Source organism: Sparus aurata, chromosome 15 (assembly GCF_900880675.1).
Source record: "Sparus aurata chromosome 15, fSpaAur1.1, whole genome shotgun sequence".
Taxonomy (NCBI): domain Eukaryota; kingdom Metazoa; phylum Chordata; class Actinopteri; order Spariformes; family Sparidae; genus Sparus; species Sparus aurata.
Genome location: NC_044201.1, coordinates 7,770,145 through 7,777,326, shown reverse-complemented (window position 1 = coordinate 7,777,326; position 7,182 = coordinate 7,770,145). Strand labels below are relative to the sequence as shown.

At 43.7% G+C, this 7,182-nt stretch overlaps 1 long non-coding RNA gene across 1 annotated transcript; it reads left to right on the top strand.

The window, feature by feature from the left end:
• LOC115596739 (uncharacterized) lies at nt 1–6,545 on the top strand. Its single transcript, XR_003986955.1, has 3 exons — nt 1–358; nt 471–584; nt 6,300–6,545. It is a non-coding gene; the product is annotated as an uncharacterized LOC115596739 (long non-coding RNA).
• The last annotated feature ends 637 nt before the right edge of the window (nt 6,546–7,182 follow it).

The following is a 7,182-nucleotide window of genomic DNA, read 5'->3' as shown; positions in this document are numbered from 1 at the left end:
TTGGCTCATCGTTATTCAGTGTTTATCCAGCTTTAATCTGGAGCTTTGTAAAATCATGAAGCTAGATTTGTAAACAAGCTCACAGTACAGAGGGAGCCCAGATCCACAGGGCTCCTTTTCCCGCTTTAGGCTCCAGTTAAATGATGAACTCGCCGTGGCTGCAGAGACGTCGAAACATCAAGGCAGTTTGCGAAGCTGTCGCAAAAAACATCATCTACAGGATTCATGTGTGTGGACCTGACTTCGAATTGTTTATGTAACTTTCAGCACGACTTTCTTTTCACGAACGCACCGTGCGGGGGGCAGGAGGGTGTACAAGCTGCAAGACTGTCACACCAGAGTCCACATCCAGTGTTTGGTACGGTTTAAGGCTCGTTCATGCTTAATGTTAGACACAAATATGGATATGAAAGGAGCCCCCTGTCCGTACTCAGTATTCATGCTATCTGTGGTTTTCTGGGCGTTTACAGATTCAGCCAACATGGAGCACCAACACTGGAAATTGCAGGGGGCAGTGTGGCCAATAGCTCAAGGGAGACAACCATAGAAAAGGTAGAAGATGTTTGAGCAACGGCAGCATTGTGGTAAGGGCTGTGAAAAGATATTTTTCAGTTCATGAAGCAGTCACTTTGGTTAAAGAGTTAAAAACAATTGTAATTTATATTTATGAATCACCTTGTTATTGGTCATATGTGAGAGAATTGTAACATGAAGTGAAACATGAGACTTTCCCTGGCTCTTGGTTGCATACACAAGCCTGTGGAGAGTTTGTTGAAGTTGTTTAATGCTGCTGGATTATCCGTGACAGACAATATTTTACGCACGAGTGTCTCGAGTGTCTCGTCTCTGTGCCTCACTCTGCCACGCTAACAGAGAGCAACAGTAGCTAACGATAATTTAGAAATGGAGCCCACTAACATAAAGTAAAGACAGGCCCAGCACAACACAAAAGTTCACATAGCCCCTTAAAGGCTGAGGACGGATTGTGATTTCTGTTATATGTTGATAAAAATCTGTTCATGAAACACAGATGAAATGTGCGATTTATGTTCATGGACACACACGTTCCCCTTTAAACTTGCCCTGCATCACAAACATATGGTAATTCATGCCCGTGTACACGCATCCTGTTGCTTAAATTTCGTCACGAACAGCCACGATTCTGGGTCGGCAGGGACGATGCGATTTTTAAAATTTTCTCTTGCGACTCTGCTCAGAAAGCAGCTCTGCAAAGCGGCCGACAGCTCCTGCAGGTCTGAGATGGACACATGTGGAAAGGCTTTTATAGCAGAGAAAACATCCCAGTCTGCTGCTGCACGGAGACACACATATCTTCCCCCTGAGCTAGTGGAACTCACAGCACGCTTACATACGTATACGCCTGGTTTATTGCCATGGTTTCGCTCACCTTAGCGCCTGCTACTGTGTCTTGTAAAAAAAAAAAACTCCCAAAAATAAAAGTCATTACCGAGGCATGAGGGGGTTTTTCCTTTTGAAAATAGCACCCATTGCAGTGGAAATACATCTATGAATAATCAATGAGTTACGTTTTCAGAGAAACATTCAGCGCGGTGTTACTCATACAGCATTTCAGTCTGCACACGATTTCTAGCAGTGTTTGATTTGAGCCATAAGAACTGAAATTGCAGCTCTGTGCCGGCTCTGTCCTTGCTCCTGTTTGATCGAAACACCAACGTCCCCTCAGAGCCGAACATCAAAGCTCCCATGCATGATTATTAAACAGCAGCCACGGGCTCACATGAAGCCACATTAATGGCTGTAATGCAGTGATGTGATTTCATGCTTTGGCAGGGCGATCCTCGAGCCTGCAAGTTCTAATTGAGGCTCCAGCTACATTTGCTTTCTTGCCTTTTATAGGGACGGTGTCGGGCTAAATCTGCTTCTTATTTGCAAAGCCGTGCAATCTCAGGAAGCTGCTGCGTTCAAATGATTCTTGTTGGGTTGTTTTGAATTTCTGTGCCGTTTGTTCTGGATCGGAGAGCTGAGATTTAAAATAGTGGGTTTGAGGGACAAAAGAAATCGGATTGATTGTGGAGAATGATTTGTGAAACACAGCGACACAAAATATTGTTGCTTTATCAATTATGATTTGTTTGCACATCTATTTCTATTAACTTTACAGATTAAAAGCAGATTTCTAATCATCTTTCTACATCTATGATTTACCGCCTGCTGGTTACACTCTGCACTATTGATTATGATGACAGGAAGTGGGTAAATTATGCAGACACACATGCAGCTCCGCTCACAGTGAAGTGAAAACACGACAGGAAAAAGAGGCCCTCACTCCAGTAATGAAGAGAGAGCGTCCTGCCAGGAGGCAGATGACGCTGCATTAGTCTTCACTGCCTGGAAGGAGAGATGGGGGAGAGAGGGAGAGGGAGAGGGAGAAAGAGAGAGAAGACTCTCTGTTCTCCTTACATAATAGGTGATTTTAAGAGTATTGAGACTCCCGTGTCCACTCTGTCTTGAGTGAACGCTGGGGTGAGCGGAGGACACAAAAACCCGAAATAAAAGAGTTCTCACTCAGTCGATGACAGTCGAGGCTTTTACACTTTTTGTGTACACAGCGCTCCTGTGCTGGTATGGTGCTCTGAAAATATTGGCAGCATACCCACAGCACACAGCGAGACACCAGACACAAAAGGTTGACTTGTTAAACATACAGAATTTATGAGCTTTCAGGACTTTGCGCAGTAAAGCCCCGTCAGTGATACTGACAGCAACGAGCGTGAAAGCTGTTGGACTGAGCCCCATGATAGAGTGCTCTGTAATGTAGTGGAGTGTAATGATACCACCACCAGCACCCGTCCCACTGAGAGAAGAAAAATGAGCCTGTCAGGCAGGGAAAGAAAAGAAAAAGACAGAAGAAGAAAAAAAACATGTCCCCCCACAAAGTTCTGATGTGCTGTTTGGCTGTAGATCAGCTTTTCGCAGCCAAGTCTCAGCGCAGATTAAAATGCACTTATTTCATCAAACATCCAGCGAAGCAGGCTGCCAGTTGTGCGACTGCAGTTTGTTTCCAGGGTGGAAGGATCCTGGTCTGTTCCAATGAGGGGCTGAGAGATAGTCCGTGCAACAAAAAACACCAGGTGTGCAGCTGGTGGACCAGAAGACATTTTTTGTCATGGTAGTGGTCCTTAACTCTCACAAAATGAGCCACATAATTGCAAGCAATCAGATTCCTGAGAAATAGACTATTGCATGTCTCCTGCATAGAAACTGACAGTAACATCACCCTCACCATATGAAAATGACTGTAATTATAAATGAAAGTGAGGGTTCGGGCAGTACGCCAAGTGTGCCTTGTTGTAGCCCACAGTGAGTGCATGAATTTCAGGCTGTCGGGAAGCTCAGTTCGTGCTGTGGCTGAAGTACAGAGCGGGCTGCTGGAGTCTATAGTAGAAGGTGAGATGAAGCACGCCAGTTTCCTGCCTTCAGATGGCTGAGCAGATGGCGGAGTCCTGAGGGCCGATGAAACAGCCTGTCATCCAACTCTCCGTCAGCAGCACTCACTTCCTCATCATTTATAGCAGGTATGATTTAGCGGTGCTATCACTGATGCAGGGTGTTCTCTAATTAAAAATAACAAAAACATGTGTGATAAAGATCGAGGCGTCATTGTTACTTGTAATTTACTTGAATATTTCCATTTCCTGTTACTTTATACTTACCTTCCACTACATCTTAGAGGTAAATATTGTACTTTTTGTCAAACCAAAGTATAAGCAATTGCATTGCAATACATTTTAGCCTGGCAGGTTGACGAGAATAACTCCTACTATCATCCAGATTTGTGGTAAACGTATTTACCTTTATTGTGTGCTTTCAACATGTTTACAGTTCAAAATGTTCAACAATTTGAAATTAATTAATTTTATCAGCAGTCAGATAAAAACATCAACACCACCTATTTCGGTAATGAGGATAATGCTGAATATTGGATCTGTAATCAGCCAGATGAGTAACTGGTTGACCCGTGGTATACAGCATTGTTGGTCGCAGCCCTCTGGTGGGAGTGAAGGCACTGCAGGTGGGCCACGAGAGGTCACATAATATATAAGTGAAAAGCATTTAACGTTCAGTAAATAAGCTTTTAAGAAATTACCATAATTTATTTATGATTTTATATCTAAATTTAAAAAGTAATCAGAACTGATAGGACACACGTATTTATCTGCCTGCTCTCTATCCCATGTTGTCTGTTTCCATGCCACCCTTAATCTGCACCCAGTGGTGGAGGTCAGGGTCAGTAGGTGGCATGGTAGGAGTCACACATCAAAGAGGAACAGCAACATTATTTGACTGAGAAAGAGACTTTGACACAACAGTGTACAGTGAAAGATTTTCTGTTTTCAAATTGGTCCGTGTCATTCTTCTGTGTGGGAAGTCTGCTAAACAATGTACAGTCAGTTTTACTTTTATTCCTACTTTTGATACTTCAATTACTTTGAGCCCTGTACTCAAGTACTATTTATATATGTGACTTTCACTTTTACTAAATATTTTAACATGACATCATGACTCTGGACTTTTGGGAACTTTTAGTAGTTCTGAATTCTGACAGGGTGAAATAAATCACTTTCGTTATCACAAAGGTATGGAGCATATTTAGCATTTTTGAAAGAGCGGTGGCTCATATTTATGGTCCTTGAAGCAATAAAGGTCGGTCAGGGGCCAAAGATCAACCGTCTCCACTCTGCCCTCTTGTGGACATCCACAGACTCAAGGGAAATCGATGAAAAGTTGAAAAGTTGAAAAAAAAAAGACTAAGGCTAACATTGCAATGGAAGCAGGTTTATCCATTTTCCTTTGAGTAACACCAATATGTAAAGCCGTGGTTTGGGTGTTTGTTGCATCAATAGTTCAGATAAAGAGAAACATAATCAGTGATTGATTATCTGATACACAACATCTGTGACTCTTTACTTCCATGCATCAGTGTTTGGGAAATGAGCGACATGAAAAGAACAGAACTTGAGACTTATAACGGAAAGAACAGAAGGGCTCGTATTATTCTATCATCTGGGAGAAGAAAAAAAAAACAACGCAGAAGGAACCCAATATTTCCAACAGGATTGTTTTTCGCCTGTTTTCAATAAACCACCATCTCCTGTTTCAGCGCCACAATTAATGTTTTAATGATATGATCAAAACATACATTTCGAACAGTTAGAGGGAAATCGTGCCTCGGTTCCGAGCATGTGAGCCAAGGATACTGAATACTTTGTTTGGGAATTCAGCACATTTGTGTTATCAAGCTTCTTCTGAAAAGGGGGCTGGGAGGGTAGACCTGGGAGTTCGGTTCTGTTGCACGCCAGCATGGTGGATGAAGAAAACAACAGATAAAGACTCATCCGCAACTCATCCGAGAAGACCGGAAGAAACCCAAGATGACGAGCACAACAACAGCTTGCGGGTTTTTTTTAAAATTTCAAATAATAAACACGGGCTGCTCTCTCTGTCAGGAGGTGAGAGCGAGGCTTCGTTACACACACACACACACACACACACACAAGGTTTGTTTTATCACAGGTACTTGGAAGCGGCCGCACAGAACCATGCCTGCTCCTTCCCAGAACTGCTGGCTGCTTTATTCGAGCTTAAATCGGAGGAGCTGAAAAGTGTGAGAGAGACAGCAGAGACGGACATCTGCAGTCATTTCAGTCGTTATTTATCATTAAAAATCTCTTAAGACGCGAGAATCATTTCCCAGAGCTCCTCTCCTAATCATACGAACATCAATTCTCACAAGCGTAGCGACACATGATGCGGGGAAACGGACAGAGAGACCAGAACAGTGACAGAAAGAGGATAATAACTTCAGCATGTTCTGACTGTCTCTTCTCCTCTCTCCCCGGAGTGTGATTTAGAGGGATATTCTTCTTCTCCCTTGTTTCTCTTCATGCCCTCCTCTCTCTCTCTCTCCATCTCCCCAGCCATCTCGCTGTCTTTGCCAGTCTTCTGTTGCTTTGAAGTGCTTTGTGCTCTCCACACTCAGACAGCCTTCCTGCCCCGTGCTAAGTGCTGGCCCGGCCCTGACAGCGGACGGCCAAACGCAGAAATGCTGCTAATTACGGCAGAGTGTGGGTGTGTGCCAGCGCGACCACCGATTCCCCAGCCTCTTCATGTCTAATTACACTATATCGCGTCTTCTCCTGTCACTTCCCACTCCTTCGGATTGCCGAATCGTCCGACAAATGTATTTTTATACTCGTATGCCCCCTTCTCCTACTGGACAGAAAAACAACCAGGAACATCTGGCTTTTGTCTTTCAGTGCGAATCGGCATTCATTCCTGGGTCAAACGACTCTGCAGTAGTCAGGGATTTATCGGCTTCAGCTCCAACTGGTAGTGATGGAAACACGACACCTCGATGGACTCGGCTGAGGCTCTCACCCACTTTTTCCCCGACACGATGCTGTGATGCACGTTGAAGTTCTTGATGCTGGCATGGACATGTTTTTTTTTTTTTCTTCCATTTGTCGAAAACACATAAAAAGATACGAAAAGTAATCACTGTAACATTGTCACTGGCTTCTGTGAGGGTTTCTATTGTGTTCCCCGTTGACTGTTAGTATGTACGTAGGGCCCTGAAGGTCAAAATACGACAACATGACAGAAAACACAACTTTTCTCAAACACAACATTTCATAAAAGACAACATTTAACAATAAATGAAATTTTGTTTTTATTTCTGAAATATTGTTGAGTCTTGGTCTTTGTGGTCACAGTAAGTATGCCATTTTTACCTTTTTTCCTTTAATAGCTTGATTATGATGACACCTACACCTGGCCATCCTCTGCCAGCGTCTACCCACCGAGCTACACCGGGTGGCCCCGGACCAGATCACAGGATTTCTTGGCTCGGGTACCTTTTATCAAGCAGTCATTTTCCAAACTGTAAGCGTGAGCCTGAATTATTTTTAGAGCCCACCTGGGTCTCAGACTCGGGAAATTACACCTTCTCCTGTTCTCTGACTCAAAGGAACATGAGCTCTGACTGTCCTCCAAATGTCCCATCACCTCCAAATAGTGATGGAGACAAAGTAGTGCACTCGTCAGCCATGAGCAGAATTCTCTTTGACATTTTTGGGGAGTAGAGGAAGGGAAAAGAGAGGTGAGACCACAGCGGGAGAGAGAGGGCGAGAGCGGGGAAGG